Below are 21009 nucleotides of genomic sequence, written 5' to 3'. Positions count from 1 at the left end.
CACACCTATGACTTACTGATATACATTTGAAGGGTCTCATGACTAAAGTTTTCTTAGTAATAAATGACCTTTTCTTAACAAAAGCCAACCCCCTCAAGACCCTGGAAACCTTGCTTTCAAAATTCCTTAGACATGATGAGATGAGCACTGCGTGTTATACTATATGTTGGCAAATTGAATTTAAATAATTAAAAAAAAATTCTTAGAGACTTAACCCCCTCCCAACTTGAAAGTATATAATCAGTCATTCCTCACACTTACAGTATAGCTCTTTCTGCTCACAGGTCCTGTCCTCATGCTTTAATAAAACTGCCTGGCATAAGGTTATCTAAAATAGAATTGAGAACCCAAAAATAAATCTTTACATTTATGGCCACTTGGTTTTTAGCAAGCATGCCAAGATAATACAGAGAGGAGAAAATAGTATTTTCAACAAATGGTGCGGGTAAAGAAGGATACAAGGCAGGCAGGGACAAGGAGGCCATGCTCTAAGAAGAAACTACCCTTAAAAGGATTTTATAGCACCCGGGAATGAGCCCTCTACCATTTCCCACAGGAACAACTACCTGATAACTAAATGAGTGCATGGACAAAAACCTGACTGGGTGACAGATGCATGGAGGGTTAATCAGATCAAACCACTTGCCAACAATTTCATAAAAACTCCTAGACTTGGAAACTTCTGCGACAACCCTCTCGGGTTCTCTCCCTCTTCCGGAGCTTTGTGCTATTACTCAATAGATTTTGCTTTGCTGCCCACCTCTTTGCCCGGTCTACCTCTTCATTCTTTGAAGTAGTGTAATCAATAAAGGAAAAGAAATCCTGGAACACTGGGACAATTAGATTATCTGCCTGCAAAGAATAAACCTGGACATCTACCACACATAGAACAGAAAAATTAATTCAGAGTAAATCATAGATGAAAATGCAAAACGTAAATCATAACATTTTTAGGAGAAAACACAAGGGTAAATCTTCCTGACTTTGGATTGGTGATAGTTTTTTAGATGATACACAAAACACAAGTAACAAAAGAAAAATGGATTTTTTTTTTAAGAATACTATCAAGAAAATGTAAAGACAATCCACAGATTGAGGAAAAATATTTGCACATCATGTATCTGATAATGGATTTGTATCCATGAAATATAAAGAATTCTTAAAACTCAAATAACCCAATTAAAAAACAGGCAAAGAATTTCAACAAACATTTCTCAAAGGAAATATACAGATGGCCAATAAATACATGAGAATGTGCTCAGTATCATTAGTGATGAAGGAAATGCAAATCAAAATCACACTGAGATATTAGTTCATACTGACTGGGATGACTAGAATTAAAAAGATGATAATAAATGTTAAGAATGTGGAGAAATTGGAACTCATGTATGGCAGTAAGAATGCACAATGGTACAAGTCCTTCAGAAAACATTTTGGCAGTTCTTCAAATAGAGGTCTCACGGAGTTAAATGTAGAATTACTATGTGACTCAACAATTCCACTCCCAGGTATGTACCCAAGATAACTAAAAAAAATATTTTCACTCACCTTAGTGATCTTACCTACTCTAAAATTTCAGTCCAGCCCTTCCTTTAATGAATTGCTTTCAGTGTCTGACAAGAGTTTCCAACTCATTCTATTCAAGGTTAAATTCACCATCTTCTTCCCAAAACTGTATTCTCTACCAGCACTCCATCATCCACACAGATTCCAATTAGAAATCCAAAAATGAAAAAAAGAAAGAAAGAAAGTCCAAAATGACCATTGACTCTTTCCTCGCCCATCAATAGTATTAATGTGGAGAACAAAGGTAAAAGAAATGATTTACAGACCATTGACAAATACTTGGGCAGACAGAGTATGACATTCTTCCAGGAACTCCCAATCTTAATGCTAATATGCTATGCTAGAGGAAAAAACAACCTTAGCTTGATAATTGCGAGGCCTCCAGGATCCTGTGAGTCTTCTTTAACATATGAAAGTCCTTTGGAAACCTTCCTTGTCTTTACTTCCCACGGCTCCCAAGTATATAATCTGCCACTCCTCTCTACCCCTCACTGCCCCCCCCCTTGCAGGCCTTTCTGCCCAAGGGTCCTGTCTCTGTGCTCTAATAAGACCACCTCTTTGCACCAAAGATCACTCAAGATTTCAAACCCCAACATTTCCACATCATTATTAGTGCCATTAGTGCCAAAATCATTATCAGAATTCCAGCTAATCTCAGTAACTCCATACTGATGAAGTATGGACTTGATCCAGTCCACTCCTCCAGTCCATTCCCCACTGTATCCTATAATGCAAATCTGATTATACCATTTCCCAGATGAAACTCCTTCCCTGCATCTTAAATATTTTATCCAAAAGAAATTCAACCATTCACACTGATTTTTAATTATCTGTTTCTACCTAATTCTTCCACTTTATCATTCATCACTCCACCACGCCTACCTCATTATCTGTTACACCCTCTTCTGGTGATAGGAGATTGCTTTTAATTTTTCCAATGTGTTTGCTCTCATACCTTTTGAACTGGTCCACACCCACCCCCACCCCCCATATCTCAGACCACTCTTCCTCAGTCTTCAAGATTTAGCTCAGACATTAACCTTTTCTGAAGGAATAACCTAGATATCCTCATTGTGAATCAAATTCCCTGATACATGCTCCCATATAATTCTGGGAATTCTCCTACAAAGCTTATCACTCTCATGAAATGGTCTGTTTATACACGATTAATCTGATTGCTCTCCAGGGCAAAAATTGTATCCTCAGCACTGAGTAGAGAATCAACATATAGTAAATAAGTAATAACCTAAAATATACAATGGAGAAATGGTTAGCTTGTTTGCTTTTTAGGGAGGATTGTATAACAATTTGGAATAGATTTGGAATAGATCTACTATTTATTATCAACTTATTAAAATTATAAAATAAAATGCATGGCTGTATAAATATACATATGTGTGTATATGGGCATATATATACATTAAAAACATATATATTGTGGTGTCTCCCAATTGGATGGGGGCCCTCAAATGTGGGACAACCCCATCAGTTGGAAGCCAGTAACAAAGTAGTAAGAGAATTCACCTCAGACAGAAAAAAAGGAGATAGTTTATTGAATACACCACAAGGGAGCAACAGTCAGGATAGCAAAAGAAAGACAGTATACAAGAGGCAAGGCGGGGGAGGGGGGGCAGGGAGAGGCTGGGGCAGTGAATGTATTCAAAGGGGGAAGGTGAGGAGGTATGTGGATAAATAGAATTTTTCCTTTTTTGGTAAATATTTTAGAAAGTAGCCCACAGGTCAGCCAGGATTTATGGATATTTTGATGTGGGTCACCTAATGGGTCTGGTTGTAATCACCCATGGGGATTGGAGTCACTGTGTCAGTTCTTTTGCCTTGATCAAATTTCCATTGCTCAAGCCTGTTGCCTAAAAGTGGCCTCTACATATATTGTATATAGTATGTATGTACATACAAGAAAACCTACACAGACATGGAAAAAATATTAATAATGATTCTCTAGGACATGGGATTAGAGATATTTTATTTTCTTTTAAACATTGTTTGATATTTTCTACGTGAGCATGTATTATTTTTACAATAAAAATACTTTTTAAAAGATTAACTTTTTTTTGAAATTCTTTTTTTTATATAATAAATTTATTTTTTATTCGTGTTCAATTTGCCAACATACAGAATAACATCCAGTGCTCATCCTGTCAAGTGCCCCCCTCAGTGCCCGTCACCCATTCACCCCTACCTCCCGCCCTCCTCCCCTTCCACCACCCCTAGTTCGTTTCCCAGAGTTAGGAGTCTTTATGTTCTGTCTCCCTTTCTGATATTTCCCACACACTTCTTCTCCCTTCCCTTATATTCCCTTTGACTATTATTTATATTCCCCAAATGAATGAGACCATGTAATGTTTGTCCTTCTCCGATTGACTTCCTTCACTCAGCATAATACCCTCCAGTTCCATCCACATTGAAGCAAATGGTGAGTATTTGTCATTTCTAATGGCTGAGTAATATTCCATTGTATACATAAACCACATCTTCTTTATCCATTCATAAAAGATTAACTTGTCTGTTTTTTTCTCATTGATTCTATCTGCCAAACAGTTTATAAGCCATACAGAGCAGAATTCATTCTCTAACCTTTTTTCTCTATTCTCTTGTCCTGAATTAGGCACAAAACCCACTGACTGGCTGGGCACTGTCAGGGAGCTGCAGACATTGACAGAGGTTTTAGAGGTAGTAATAGCTCACAGGGTTTCCTCTCCCCCCTCCCTTCACTTTGAAGTCTCTTAAGATGATACTAAAATAAAATTGATTTGTGATGAAATTAAACATGGACTGAGTGAGTACTTTGAATTTTTCATGTTTTGAATCATTATGATCACCATTTACAAACTGCAATTAACTACTTTCCAATAACTTAGTGAGGGAAACCAAAAGGGAGAAAAAAGAAAAAGTTAAGTGAGATCTTTATGTCATAATCTCACACTAAATATGAAAAATTCACATTTAATCAGACTAAAAACACAATGTTAAAACTCAAATGTATGGGTAGCCCTGGTGGCTCAATGGTTTAGTGCCACCTTCAGCCCAGGGTGTGATCCTTGAGACCTGGGATTGAGTCCCACGTCGGGCTCCCTGCATGGAGCCTGCTTCTCCCTCTGCTTGTGTGTCTGCCTCTGTGTGTGTGTGTCTCTCTCATAAATAAATAAATAAATAAAATCTTAAAAAAAAAAAACTCAAATGTGTATTTGAGAATAAACATTGCACTCTCTTTACTCAAAACACTGTTTACTCAAAAAAATTATAATGACTTCTTCAGTGCAGCAAAGGCTGATTGGGGAAAATATCCCACATAAAGTACATAAAATTATGCTATGGATAGCAGAATAAGGTCCAAGTCCTATTTTAAAGTAGGATGCGTTCTTATTGTGTAGACTATTTTCCTAATTACATTATTAATCTGATTGAAACATGGGTATTTGGTCTGAATGTTATAAACAGTGTTTATTTTCATTGAAAAGTCATCTTCACAAAATTTAGAAAGCATCATAAAACTTTTCTTTTATAAAACCATGATTTCCAAATAATTTTTGATGAGGGATGAAACAAGAGCAACAAAGCAAAAGAGTGCCTCACCACACACCTCTTTGTTTTAATTATATTAAGCCATTGCCTAGTTGTCTTTAAACCTCTATCTTAAAATTTCCTAGTTCAGAAATTCAGGTATCTCTCAAGAGTCTGGAGCAAATCTAGCTTGAGCAGGGACATAACATGTACATGCAGATAACAGATTTCGAGAATCAAGGAAAATCTTAAAGGGGAAAATAAGAAACAAAGGAACAATCTGGAGCTTGAGAAAAGAGGAACTCGGAACAAAAAGAAAAGGACAATGGGCCTTGCCTTCTGACATTTATGAGTTTTTTGTATGAGTGTAGACTCTAGTTTATTTGCATGAGTATAAAGTTACTTACATGAGTATAAACTTCAGGTCTTTTAAAGTATCCTGTGGTCTCCCTTCCTCATTTCTACCTGCCTTCTCTCATCCTACCTCCTAAGTGTTCCCAACTTCATCCCAAATTAGGACATGTATCCTCTATGCTCTCGCTATCACCACCTCCCATCAGGTACTTGAACTTAAATGTAAACTGAAGGATGATGTTTTAAAATCCAAGGATATCTGTGGTAGGACGACTAGAACAATAGTCCTCTATATTTGATCTCTTTCCACATGTCTAACCCTAAATGTATTTTGTGCTTTTTGCATATGAGAAGTCAGGCAACTTCTAGAATTCTGAATAATAAATGCATTCATATGAAGAGGATTGGTTCCCTTCAAACTAACCTGAGTCTACACATACATATTTATTGGGTATTATAACATGATATCAAGGCCACATATTTGAAAGTAAAGTCTAAAACAAAGCATTTCCCTTTTTCCCTCCTTCTACTCCCTTCCTCTCCTTCCCTCCAATAATCAAACTGCATGGTGTATAATCTCACCTGTGAGTGAGAAAATTTTCCTAAGAAGGCTCTTTTTAAAATATAGTTAACTCATAATTCACTCATAAGTTGTCTGGACCTGTTCTTTAGGATAGATATGAGACAAGAATGTTTCATTAGGGAATGAAGCATAAGAATAAAATCTGTCCAAGGTCTCGAGGTTATATAGTCTGCAGAGCCAAGAATCTATAGTGAAAGAAAGCTATGTGAAGAGTCATTGGCCTGGGGTTCCAATCCCAACTCCATTGTTTGCCACAAATGACAAGGGACAGCTATCTGAGTCATTCTTTTTTTTTTTTTTTTTCAACAAGTCTAAAATTACCTGTTCAATACTTCATTATGATGGCCGGAAGCTAAATGAGATAATTTACTTGAGAGTTCTCTGAAAATTGCTGGATACTATACAAATAAGGAGTATCAATAGTGTTCTTACAGAAGTATAAAAATTTAGAGATCAGTTTGGTTCATTGTTATTGGACAGAATGGGATTTATTTTAAGATGGTCAGTTTCTTTTGAAACTTTAGTTGATGTATTATATATATTCAGAAAAGTGCATAGAACACTGTACAACCTGAGGAATTAGCAAAAAGTGAACACGTTCATGAAATCCCCATTCAGGTCATGACAAAGAACACCGACACCACCTGAAGTCTCTGTACTCATTCCAATTATCCACTCCTTTTCTCCTCCCCCAAGGTAATCAATGTCCTGTATGTCTAATGCCATAGAATAATTTTGCCCCTTTTTATGCTTTCTCTAAATGGAATCATACAGTATATATTCTTTTCTATTTGATTTTCTTTGTTCACTGTAACTTTTGTGAGATTGATCTCTGTTGTATGTAGTAGCTGTTAGCAACTTTCATTGCTGTATAGTAGTTACATGCTGTATATACTAATATATGAGTATTTACAACATATTTATACAACTTTCTGATGATGAACATTAAATTGTTTCCAGTTTGGGATGACTGAAAATAATACTGATATGAGCATTCTCTTAAATGTCTTTGGTGTACTTGTAAATATATTTCTATTGGATATACATATCTGGAAGTGAATTATGCAGATTATTAGTTTTAATGGGCAATGCCAGTTTCCCCAAAAGTTTACCAGTTTTTATTCCAGCCATCTGGTAAAGGGGTTATGGTTACCTTGCATCTGGCCAGTACTTAATAATACAAATCTTTTTCATTTTAGCCATTCTGGTGAATGTATAGTGGCAATTCATTTTTATTTGCATCTTCCTGAGTTACATCAATTTTTTTCTGTCTTGCCAGCAGAAGAATTCTAGTTTTCTGGTGGAATTGTATCTTATAATCATAAAAAATTCAACCCATTTTTATGGGGATAACTTATCTCTCTCTTTGGTTGAGGGATTTTAGCAGGTATGGTTTAGGCCTGACTATGTACAACTGTTGTCACATTCAGTAGATTTTCCACTAGAAAACTGTCTCTACAAGTTTTTAGAAAAGTAGATTTGGAAAAAAAAGAGAGAGAGAGAGAGAGAAACAAGAAAATATGTCAAGAATCTATAATAATAAGAAAAAAAGACATAGAGGCTCTCCCTCAAGAGGGACTACATTCTTGAGTTTAGCTTCCTTGCTTCTTCAAATCCCTTTTCCAATGACACAAGAAATGAAACAATAAAAATAAATCTATAACAGCACTTGAAAGCTAGGTGGAATGCAAACCAGAACAGTGAAGAATTCCTGGAATATATTATAAAGCAAATGGGAAAAGACTGACAATGAAACCTAATAGAGATGGGGAACTATAAATCCATACAATGAAAGAGGAACTCCGACTGTTTTAAGCACCGAAGTAGTGCTGGGGAGATGGCGCTGGCCATAGGGAGCTGTTCAGGTAATTAATTTAAAAATTATAAAATAGCTCTGCCAGGAATCCTCTCCACCCCAAATTACTGAATCTCACAATGTCCCCCAAATACAGGGACGTAAAATGAGAATATAGAATGCCCAGACTGAACTTCTGAACTGAAAAAGTTGAGCAATACATTGGAGAACAAGCTACACTCATTTATAAAATTGCCTAGCTATGCAATCCCTCAATCAAATATAGGAAAACCAGCAGAAAGAGTAATCCTTTTGAGCCCATTTTTTTTTAAAAGTAAAGCCTTTTGAGGACCTTAGACTTGTAGAGAAAAAGAATTAAAGGATTACAGCTCCTTATTTCCTCCTTTGGTGGTAGAATCTGTCCCTATGCCTAGGGTGACAACATAATTGCTTGTCCAAACCAGACACTTCTGAGCATGACTGGGGCACTGTTAAGAATTTTGCCTAGATAAAAGTTTTAAATCAAAGCTGTCTAAAGTGATCATAAATATGTAGTCATGCCTATCTCTGCCACTCCTCCACAGAAATGAACAGAAACAGTAGAGTCATATTCCCTCAAGTTTGATGACTGGGTCAACTATGCTTATTTGCTGCTCAACCAGTTATCATGTGATTCTGATCCAAAAAAAAAAAAAAAAAAAAAGGATAAAAGAAAATAAAAAATAAAGGACTAATTTTTGTGATAGATTTAAACACAGATTTGGGCATTATAATACATTAAATAATTAGCGTTAATTTGGTTGGGTATGAGGTTTACTTGAGAACAATCAGACTTTAAGACTTCCTCTTCCATGCTACTTGGCCAAATTTCTGTGTTGCTTAAACCTGTGTAGAATAAATTTTATTGAGGTATAATAGAGAGCTTCCTAGGATTGGGAGATACCAATACCAGGCATTTGAAATAAGGTAATCCATACTAAAAACAGAGAACCTAAATAAAAGCTTATACATTTATACTGAAATCCCCAATTCTTTATCTCTCCTAGCTCTGAGGATGCTGGCAGTCAGGCTTATCCCATCCAAACAGGATTTGGAAAATCTGAAGAAGAAAAAAGATCCAAACCTATTGACTTGAGATCCCCAATGAGATAGCCTATTAAGAGCACCTTATGATTAAACCTACAATCAACAAATCACAAACACACGTACATACACATATACATATATAAACATGCCAATCCATTTTTTACTGCCCAAGTTTTGTATATAAACATACATCGAAAAATCACCACACATCTGAGAAGAGTCTCTAACATGAAAGATCAGCATAAACAAGAACACTGGAAAACAATTTGAAGGAAACAATTTACACAAGGAGAAAGGAAAAAAGATGGTTAATATTTTCATAGGAAAAAGAGGAGCTATTTCATCCATGAAATAAGGAGTGTCAACTCTAGAGAATAAATATCAGAGAACAACAAAGAGACCTTTAAGTCTTTAAATATTAAAGTAGAAATTAAAATTTAATAAAAATGTTAAAGGTTGATTATTTTTCAAATGAGCTATAAAATAAAAAAGATAAGAAACTTATAAGACCAGAATAGGAGGTATAATATCCACCAAATAAGAGATACCAAAAGCCTAATAGAGAAAAAGAAAAGAACTAAACTTAAAAAAAATTTTTTCAATGCATTTTCTGAAGTGAAAGATCTAAGATTCCACTTAACGGGACCCACTGAATGGCCAACACAATAGATGAATATATACACATTACATATCACCATGAAGTTTTAGAATATTAAGAAAAAGAAAATTCTACAAGAATTGTGGAAGGAAAAAGATGGCATAAAAAAATTGGAATAAAAATGCTTTATAACCTTCTCCACAGAAGCACTAGATACAAGAAACAAAAGAACAATGCCTTTAAAACTGTGAGAAAATTATTTCCAACTTAGATCTGTAAATCTAACCAAATTATCAACAAAATGAAATAAAATAAAAATATTTTTAAACATACAAGTTATCTAACAATTTATCTCTAATTTACCCTTTCTCAATTAATCACTGGAAGAGATGTTCCACGAGAATGAGAACATAAACCAAAAAAGAGTATCAGGGATCAACTCAAGTAAGAGTGAAAAGAATTCCAGGAAAAAAAATTGTAAAACTGACATGTAGAAAACCAGTACCATTTGGAGCTGGTCAAAAATGGTAAAAGAGAAAATACTGTCAAGTAGGGAAACCGGCATATCCTATATATATATGCATATCTTATGCATATAAAATGATAAAACAAGTATAATATGAATTTTAGGAAGTTTAAAAAAACTTTAAAAAGTAATCTCATATGTAATAGACATCACAAATATCCCATTTTCCTTCCTTTCTTGAGAATTCCACATCCCAATATTCTTGCAATTAGACAAGGACATATGACTTGTCTGGGTCAACAAAATGTGAGTATGAGTGTCATATAACCATTTCAACCCAAAGTAGGGAAAATGCCCCAATTTTCAACTCCATTCTCTTTCTTTTGCCTTAGAGATCGTTATTGAGTGGGTACAGTCACAAGATCAGAGTATTCTGGACTACTGGGTCAATGCATTAAGGGAAAACTGCCCAGGGGAGTCACTTGATCCTGGAGTGGACTTTGTATAAGCAAAAGCCACTGAGGTTCTGGCATTGTTCATTACTGTGATGTAGATTAGCCTATCTGGCTGGCTAACATAATATTTTACATAGTTCTATTGTAAAGAACATTTATGTGTTCACAGTAATAAAACAGTAACTATTGTTTTATCCAAAATTATGATATAACTATGTGACAGGCATAGAAAATGTGTTGTATGGGAATGTTGTGTGGGGTGAGGGAGCTAGGCAAGTACATTGGTGTGGTAGAGATATTGGGTGTCAAAAAGAACAAAATCCTCTTCTTCCACAATGGAAGGTCAATAAACAGTGCCTAAATTCAAAGAAATAGTAATAGAAGTATGTTTGGTTTCAGCTTTGGACCTTACTTCCTATTTTGCCACAATGGAACAACCCTCTTGACAAACACACAAAAGGCAGATCAGTTGAGAACATATATTGAGTTTTCCTTTCACAAGTAAGACTACAAAAGTTCAGGTCTTTAACAATGGTCAAACATCTTATAGGTAATTATATTTTGACTGGCTTTCCTGATTCATAGTGGTGGAGGAGGTGAAGTAATAGGAGAACATCCCAGCAGCGAGAGATGTGTTTCCTTACCAAACCCCCGAGCCACAATTAATTTATGGAAGGGTACTCATCTGACTTGAACTGTGAAAAATAAACTCCCGTCCTTAATCTAGAGTTGAGGCTGAAAGACCCTCAGCTTAGTATGGTCTGTTGTTATTGTTTTGAAATAAGACAGTATGATCCTAGGAGCTGGGAAGTGTCTATCTTCCCCCATGGTGCTGACTGAATAACAAAAGCCAGTGTGCAACATGAGAAGAAATAGATGTACAAGGAGATAATGTCCTCAGCCCTTATAAGATCTCAGTTCCTAGCCCTGAGAGCACCTCTTATATGCGTAAAGTAACTCAATTTCTTTTCATATTTGGAGCCAGAGAGTTCTGACTATTAAAGCTAATGCTTACCAACTTGGACCTTAAAAGACAGCTTAATTCCCTTCTTTGCACCTAAATACACATTCCTTAGATAGTTAGAGGGGAAGAGCTCATGTAGAGTCTCTCCTTTGCCTAGACACTTATTTTTCTAACAGCTGTGTATGCCTTAGAATTGGCCTCTGGTCCTTCTTTTAAGGGCACAGAAAATTTTGTCTAGGGAACAGTGTGGAACTAACTTAAAGGATTAGAATCTTGAAGTGAATGATTTCACTATCACTCTCACTACAGGCCACATACAACACAAAGTCTTGTAGGTTATGAAAAAAAAAAAAAACCTACCCCCTCTAACACTGATATCTTTTAGTAGAGGAGATGAGCATTAATTATCTATTTTCCCACTGCTAGAAACTGCTAGAGTCCTTTTGCTGATAGTGTCAGCTTGAGTTTATAGCAACCCACTCTTCTGGAAGACAGAAGAGTCAAATGCATTATACTACTGAGAGGACATAAGCTAATGAAGAAAAATGATTAATCGATATTTGTGAGCAACACATTGAAGCAAAAAGAGAGTCTGCATTAGCTCCAGAGTATAAACCATTTTGTAGAGAGAACACTTCTGAATCCACTTCTTCATTCTTGATTTAGCAAATGTGAGCTTTTCTTCTTTCTCAGCTAACAGCCAAAATAATTAACACGGAGTTTACATGAACTGGGAAAGTGCTGTGTTGAGGGAAAAAAAAGAGAAATTGTACAAACCCTGTAGCCAAGCAGTTTGCTGCAAGAAATAGAACTGTGAACATCAGTTTGATTGGAAATGCTACCGTGTAGAGCAAAGGTGATGGAAACTCAGAAGTCAGATCAACATTTCCCATATTCACACCCTATGCAAGGTTCTCAGACTATCTTGTCAGAGGAAATAAAGAGAATAGGGCCAGCTTTATGTTAAAAATCTCAGATGAGAGAAATTTGTGGTTTATATCAACATTAAGGAGTATATCAAAATGAAAAACATTTAAAGTGTTTCATTTGATACTGTCCATTCTAAATTCATGCCAAAGCTAAATATTTTAAGCCTGGTATATTGAAAAAGACCTGTAAGATCATGTAGTCCCTCATTTTTGCTTTAAAGGGCAGAGGAAGAGGACACTCAAAAGGTTAAGTACAGGTCCAATTTAAGCAGCTAGTGAAGAATAGAAGAGAATACCAAAGCTAGTTCTCCTGACTGCTAATTAGTGCTCCTTCCACCACACTGTGCTTCAGGTAAAGTCTGTAAGAGCCCCAGTATGATAATGGGAATAATGTCACACATTAGAGGACTGGTGGACTCTGAGGAATATCACACTTCCTTCTTGTCAAAAAGCAATTTTTCTTTTCCAAAGAGGGAATGACAGCCTCCTTTTTGAAAGCTATTCAAAGGTACAAATGTGTGAACTTTGAGCAAACTGTTAAGGCAGGTGTATTGCCTAAGTGCAAAAAGAAATGACACAGATAAAATCAGGTGATTTCATGTACAAATTTTATACATTAGAGTCTAAATATTTTGATGATCCTTAAAGAAAAGAAAAAAAAAATCAGGCTTCTAGTCACCACAATTGAACTGCAGCTCCATTACTGAATCAATACTCCTGCTAGCAAATATCCCTTATGAAGTAGTCTTGCTATACAAATTAGAACAGTTTTGGGAGGGGGGGAGTGGTAATGCTGGGAAACTTGGGAAAAATAATGACTTCAAAAGAGAATTTATTTAATAGACAGAACTAGGGCTGGGTGAGTGGGGGTGTGGCTGAAAGGAGTATGAATGACTTACATTTTGATGAATTTTTTAATAAAAGCAGGATATAGACATTTTGGTTTCAAGTCAGAGGATAGAATGATCAAATGGATCTTTTCTCCAAATAAATACTGTTATGCTACATTTTCATGGTCAGTAGTGCTCCATTTGTAGGTGTCCCTCGTTTCAAAAACCAATTTAGCTTATCTGTTTTCTCGTCCTTACATATATCTCAAAAGCTGTAACAGATTCAGGGAAATAGATGACCCAGTCACAAATGCTCACTTTCTCCAGGGACCTGCCTTTAAATTGACCTTGAGCTCCACAAACCAAAAAGAGCATCTGTGTACCTCAGGACAGTATTAAATCTGGGGGGGGGGGGGGAATTAAGTGAAAATGAAGGCAGGGTAGACAGAGTTGGCCAAAGCAAATAAATACTCAGTAGAACAGCCAAACCAATAGATAAGAATGCAGAGCCCTCATTAAATTGCTGACTCGTTAGGGGGTGTAAGTGGTTACAGGAAATGTCTGTTTAGATTAATGCCACACAGTCTTTGGTCTTTTACAAGAAATTTTTAAATGTGAACTTGTCCAACATTTTATATGGCTTTTTATTTCCATCCTTTTAATATGGAAGATTTTTTGGTGTTGGGAGAAGAAAGAAGAGCCTGGGGTTCAGTCAAGTAATATATGTGTCAAGGAAAATTTGATTCTTTACTAATGAATTTTGACATACTTTTCTAAGTCCTTAGCCTCTGCACAGGCCAAGGTGGGGAAACAGAACTGTGTGGTGAAAATGCACAGAACTGTGTGGTGCTATTAGCAGGATTATGGGCTAATCGATGAATAAACTGAAACCAAGTTCTGTATAACTTGTGACATAAATGAAAACCATCACTATTGTGGGAGGGAAGGAAATTCCCCCAGTTAATCCTCAATGGCCTATGTAGGGTGTGCCAGTTTTTAAATCTCCAACTGCCACCTATTGATGAGGGCTATTTTAGGAAGTATGAAAAGGTTACAAAGAAAAAAAAAAGGTAAAGAAATCAAAGTTAATGTTTGATTTTGTTATGACAATCTGAAATAAACACAAAACCAGAATTTTTGAAAGATACAGCAGGATATAAAAATTATAGCTTAGATATTGATCTAGTACTTTCTAGATGTTATGGATAGTGATGGCTACCAATTCTTTGATATTTCCCCAATGGAGACATGGAATCTATATAACTCTTCCTGAATCTGGGTTGGTTTTGTGATGACTTACACCAGTTGAATATGGCAAAAGTATCTGTGTTAGTTTTGGACTCAGCCCCTAAAACGCCATCAGCTACTACTTCCTCTTTCTTAGAACACTCTCTGGGAGCTCTAAGCCTTTATAAAGAAATGTTATTCTGAGAAAACCTATTGAACAAATAACATGAAGGAGCTCTGGTCTACTGTTCTACTCTTACAGTCATCCTTACCACATGCCAGACATGTGAGTGAAGCCACTTGGAACTTCACCTTCTCTCTTACCTTAGTAGGTAATCTACTAGCTAGAAATCACCAAGTGACTTCAGGTGATAAAGCAGAAGAATAAGGTAGAAAAACTCTCCTTTGAGATCTACCCATGTTCCTGACCCACAAAACTGCGAGATATAAAATTGTAGTTTTTCAAGCCCACTAAGAACTAGGGTGGGTATGAGAAAATGTAATGTACATTTCTTTACATTTATTAACCTATTTAATCCTCATAATAGTCTAATCATGTAGGTAATACTATTTTCCCCATTTTAGAAATAAGCCTGAAGAAACTGAAGATTAATGAGATTAAGTAACTTGTCCACAGTCACATTGCTAGTAAAAGGGCAGAGCAAGAATTCAAGTCCGGGCAGTCTGATGCCAGAATCTATACTTTCAGACATGATATTTTCTCCATCTATCCTGAAAAATTAAATATAGTTACCAATCAATAAATATTCACAAAATACTTTGAAATATTGTCAAACACTCTGATAAGTGTAATGTAGCAGGGGAAGCATGACTAGTGATATTGGTGTAGCAATCCAAGCTAACCAAAGAGACACATTCTTTGGTGCTCAATTCAAAATAAAGTGCCTTCTGTAATCTCTCCCACCTCCTCGTCAGTCATTTATTTCTATCTCATTCCCCCAATTTCTTTCTAGCACTTAACTCTATCTGAAGTCACTTATTCATTTACCTGTTTATTGCCTTTCTCTCCCTTTGGAACTTTAGCTTGGTGGAGCTGGTGTGGTATGGCTTAAACACCCTGTATCCACAGTTTTATTTTATTCAGAAAGAGTTACTAATTAAATATTGAGTAAATTCTTTTATCCTCTTTAGGGTAGGCTCTTAGCTCTAAATTACTACAGGTTAAATATGGAAATGTTGAGATAAAGGGCCCGGAAGATTCTCTAGTTGTGTGTATTTATACTGGGAGATAGATGATAATTTTTATCATATTATTGAAAGAATACTCAATTCAGAAAGTAAAAAAAGCTGTTTGTTTAAAAAAAAAAAAAAAGATTGTTTCTCATCTCTGTGCCATCCATCACAAAATACATTTTTCTTAAGGATACAGTATGTGGGCTTGCACACCCACAGAGAAAAAATGGAAACAAAAGTTTCATAAAACAGTATTTCCTCTAATTTCATGCAGTGCATGATGACATTTTTCCATTTTACTTATGGCATTTCATATTTGAAATGATGGCCTGATTTCATAGCTCACTAGTGAAAAACACTGTAATAGTGACATTGAACCACTTTTTTTTTTTTTTTTTAGCTAATTCTAGCTCTCCTTATGGATGAAGTGTTAGAATCAGGAGTATGCATGGCGTCTTGGCAGACAGGTGGAGACCTACCTGAGGGCAGATGTCAGCCTATGAACTTCTCAATCATACTATGTAGCAGCTAGTTGTCCACCTCCTCTGGGTAAGGTGCACTGTCAGAAAATGAATTTCCATAAAATAAGACTTTCTGAGTATGGATATGCATATCCATTTTGCATGCCCGCAGGCTTCAGGGGCGGGGCAGAGTGGATAGGGTGAGGAGTGTGACAGTTTGATCTCTCACAAAGGAAGTTCTTTGAGAGCATATCCTGTGGTGAATCTACAAATTGCCTACAGAACTTCACACAGCATCCTGTGGGTACACTGAATAGGGAGGCAGCTAGTACAAGCAAAAGATCACTGCACTGTGAATCAAAAGAAGTGGGTTGGAGTCCTAGTTCTACCACTTGGGCAAGTTACACAAACTCTTTGAGCTTCAACTCCTTATTTTTTAAAATGGCAAAAATAAAGGGACTCTGTTCACCTAAAAGGGTTATGGTGAAGAACAAATAAAACAATGACTAGATAGACCTAGGGATTTTTAATTATTTTCTCTTAAAACTAGTTCCTCATAATTGAGAATAATTCCAATAATTCACATTCATTGACTAAATGTCTTTTTCAGACTAATAATTATATGACTTCTTTATTCTATATTTCAAGCATTTCATGCACTGACTGCTGCCTCTCTTCCTCACAGCTCACCCACCCCATCTTCTCAAGAGAAGGACTTTAATTTCTTCCAAATCTTACTAACAAGTAGCAGCACCTTGGGATGGTGGGAAGTAGAGCTGATTAATGAGATGGAATAAAGTTAGTGGAGAAGAGAATTAATGCCACAGAGGCAGCTTGGGTGTGGTAGAAAATTCTGGACTTTGGAGTCAGAAAACCCATTATTTAAACTCTAAACCTTAATTCACTACCTATGTGTTGCAGGCTGAACTGTGTCCCTTCCCTCAAATTCATTTTTTGAAGTGACGGTACTTGGAGGTAGGGTCCTTAAAGAGGTAAGTAAGTTAAAATGAAGACATTAGGGTGAACACTAATCCAGTATTACTGATGTCTATATAAGAAGAGGAGTTCAGAACACAAACACATAGAGAAGATAGACTGTGAAGACCCAGAAAGAACAAAACCACCTACGAACCAAGGAAAAGAAGTCTCAGAATAAACCAAACTTGCCGACACCTCAGCCTGGGACTTCTAGCCTCCAGAACTGTGAGAAAATAAATTTGTGTTGCCTGAGCAATACTGTCTGGGTACTTTGTTATGACAGTCCAAGCAGACTAATATACTATGTAATTTTAGGTAGGCCATAAGAATAAAATTTGAGAAAACGTTCTTATGAATTATTATGGGCAGTTCTTGAGTCTTTATTCTATCAAGAGAGATGAAAGAGGACTTTGTTACTAGCAAAATCTGACAAACAATTATGGATTTGGGGAAATATGAGTTGTATCCCTGCACTAAGAAAATCAGCAGTATCTTCATACCACTTGCTTAAAATCCCCTTTGTTTGCAAATCCTTGTTTGTTCTGTTTGGTAAGTATCTTTGAATAAGAGAGAATCTGGTGATTGCAAAATAATGGCAAAAATGAAACTTTTGATTTCACTTGATTTCACAAGTAGGCTCACAATCTTGACCCTGGGGAAAGCAACAAAGAATTATAATAGTCCCTCTTCTTACTGGACACTAGCCTGATAGTCTCAATGATACTCAACTGTAAGCAAGATCTCTCTGACAAGCCCTCCATTGCCAAAGTGGATAGAGCCAGCTTGGGGGAAGAGCATCACTTTAGCAATGAAAACTCTATCCATCCAATGAAAGACTGGAAATCATCCAGGTGATTTCTGCATGAAAATTGAGTATTGCATTTGACATGGAATAAAGGCATGTGAAACTTTTTGTATTGCTATCTTAAAATTTCCTTCTATGTTTTAAAGATAAGGATAGTCCCAGGTCTTTTCTTCATAACTTATAACAGGAGTGTATATAAGTGTTGAGATGCATATGTCCTTACATTTATGCACACAAAAAAATTGTGTTTATCTATGGGTTTGGAGATTTTTTAAAGATAATCTTTACCTTTCTTTTCAGTAATTTTCAAATATTCTAAATTATATTAAATTTATAACCCAAAAGAGAAACTTAAACTGGTATGCAATCATACTTTGGAATGATATTACTTGTAATTTAGTAAGTAATGCAGGGAATCATCGTGAATAAACATATGAATAAATAAATGAGTTATCACTGATAACTTGAGAATAAAAGCTAATTTTAAAAAATGACTCTGCTCTCTCTTTTGTCTGATGAATAAATTCAGCCATTCAGAAACCACTGGGAGGGCTCTCCTTCTAGGGCACCTTTCTCTGCACTGAGTAGGCCAGGGCATTGCCACCTATTGTTGTCCTGTTATGGATCTTTTAGGGATCATTCTGATAGTATGATTGCACACAAACCTTAGAGGTCATGTAACAGCTTCCCCAAGAGTTTGCAACCATCTATGTCTTTAAATCTTCTCTTGCTATGGCAGGGAGTTGCCATTCAACTCTTTAAAAGAGAAGCTTTACTGGGAAATATATCTTATGATGCCAGGGATTTCTTTTCTCACTCTAGATTGTGAAAATGTGATAAGAGGAGGCAGGTGGTACAATGATAAATGATCAGTAGTTCCCTTTTAGGAAACATACAAGTTAGAACCACATATACAAGGTCTTGTAATGCCCTCTTGAGCTTATATCTCTTAGGCATCAAAGCCAAATCACAAGACACAACAACCACAAAAATACACACATCCCCTTGATTGACAAAGACAAATCAGGTATGTATAAGATCATATACCATTTGCATACACATTGCACAATTGCATCAACCATGGCTTTTATAGCATTGACTTTAAAAAAAAACCCAAACAACAAAAACCATGACCTTTGGAATCAGGCACATATCTGGAATCAAATATTGGCTCCACTACTTGCTACTGTGTGATCCCGTGCAAGTTGTTCAATCCATTCAAGAACTATTTATTTATTGATTTTCATGAGCCAAGCACTGTGCTAGGTGCAGAATGTGTTAACTATGACTATAATAGTCATGGTCTCTGCTATTATGGAGCTTAGTCTAGTGAAGAGACAGGCATTAAAAAAACAATCACATTTGCAAATGTGATTCCCATTCTGTAGGGTGCTTTTTAGTTTTGTTGAAAGTTTCCTTTGCTGTGCAAAAGATTTTTATCCTGATGAAGTCCCAATAGTTCATTGTTGCTTTTGTTTCCCTTGCCTTTAGAGACATATCTAGCAAGGAATTGCCTTGGCCTGAGGTCAAATAATTGCTGCCTGTGTTTTCCTCTAGGATTTTGATGGATTCCTATCTCACCCATGACTTAGCAAATAATGGGCTAGTATCCAAAATCTATAAAGAACTTATCAAACTCAACACCCAAAAAACAATAGTCTAGTCAAGAAATGGGAAGAAGATATGAACAGACACCTCTCCAAAGATGATACACAAATGGCTAATAGACATACCAAAAAATACTCAACATCACTCTGCATCAGGGAAATATGAATCAAAACCACAATGAGGGACGGCGGTGGCTCATCAGTTAAGTGTCCGGGATCAAGTCCCACATCAGGCTCCCTGGGAGGAGCCTGCTTCTCCCTCTGCCTGTGTCTCTGCCTCTCTCTCTGTGTGTCTCTCATGAATAAATAAATAAAATGTATAAAAAGAAAGAAAGAAAGAGAAAGAAAGAAAGAAGAAAGAAAGAAAGAAAGAAAGAAAGAAAGAAAGAAAGAAAGAAAAAAAGAAGAAAGAAAGAAAGAAGAAAGAAAGAAAGAAAGAAAGAAAGAAAGAAAGAAAGAAAGAAAGGAAGGAAACAGAGAGGGAGGCAAACCGTAAGAGACTATAGAGAACAAAGTGAGGGTTGCTGGAGGGGAGGTAGGTGGAGGGATGGGGTAATTGGGTGATGAGCATTAAGGAGGACACTTAATAAAATGATAAAATGAACTCTGGGTGCTTTATGCAATTGATAAATCATAAATTCTATCCCTAAAAATAATAATATAGTATATGTTAACTAAATTAAATTTAAATTAAAAAAATTTAAAAGTCACAGAAATGAATGTAATAAAACCCAGTTAAGTGACATATATCCACCAATGCTTTTTAAACCATTCTAGTGGCTAGATTGTCTTGTGTAGACCAAGGTGTAGTGGGTGGAGATTTGTGGGTAGAACCGAGACCAGAAAGAACTGCATTTTTTAAAAGGGGAATATAAGCGTTATTGCCTCAGGGAATTGGTGGTGGGAATTCTAGTGCACCCATATTGTTTGGATCTCACTTGGTGGTGAAGTCAAGGTAAGAAGGGACAATCAGAGGTTTCATGAAAAATTCCCACAGAATTTTGCAGACCAGGACTTTAGAATACAATGTTATGGAACTATGGTATGTTGTTCCTTTTTTGGCCTCCAATCTTAAGAAGCGCCTCTAAAACGTTTTGCTTCATTTTGGGGTGCCTGGGTGGCTCAGTTGGTTAAGTGTCTGACTCTCAATTTTGGCTCAGGTCATTATCTCATGAGTGGTGGGACTGAGCCCCAGGTAGGGCTCCTCACTAAATGGGAAGTCTGATTGAAGACTTCTTTCCTTCTGCCCCTCCCCCCACTCACATGGGTGCACGCCCTCTCCCCAAAATAAATAATAAAAAAATAAATAAACAATTTTTTTTAAAAAGTTTTGCTTTGTTTTAATACATGTCAAGTGATTCTGGGCTTACAATGTAAAACTATGATGGGTCTAGGCCTACATCAGCAAGGGTCTGAGAAAAAAATCTATCCAGGTAGATGAAAAGACAGTAGATATGACATAGATAGATATAGATACATAGAACACTCCTATGGGAGCAGAGAAAAAGAACTTATTTTAGAGAGATGAGTTGAGGAAGCATTGAGAAGCAATGTTTTAGCAGAGACCTAATGAAGAGTAGGAGTAGCCA

Source organism: Canis lupus, chromosome 30 (assembly GCF_048164855.1).
Source record: "Canis lupus baileyi chromosome 30, mCanLup2.hap1, whole genome shotgun sequence".
Classification (NCBI taxonomy): domain Eukaryota; kingdom Metazoa; phylum Chordata; class Mammalia; order Carnivora; family Canidae; genus Canis; species Canis lupus.
This window is presented reverse-complemented; position numbering follows the sequence as displayed.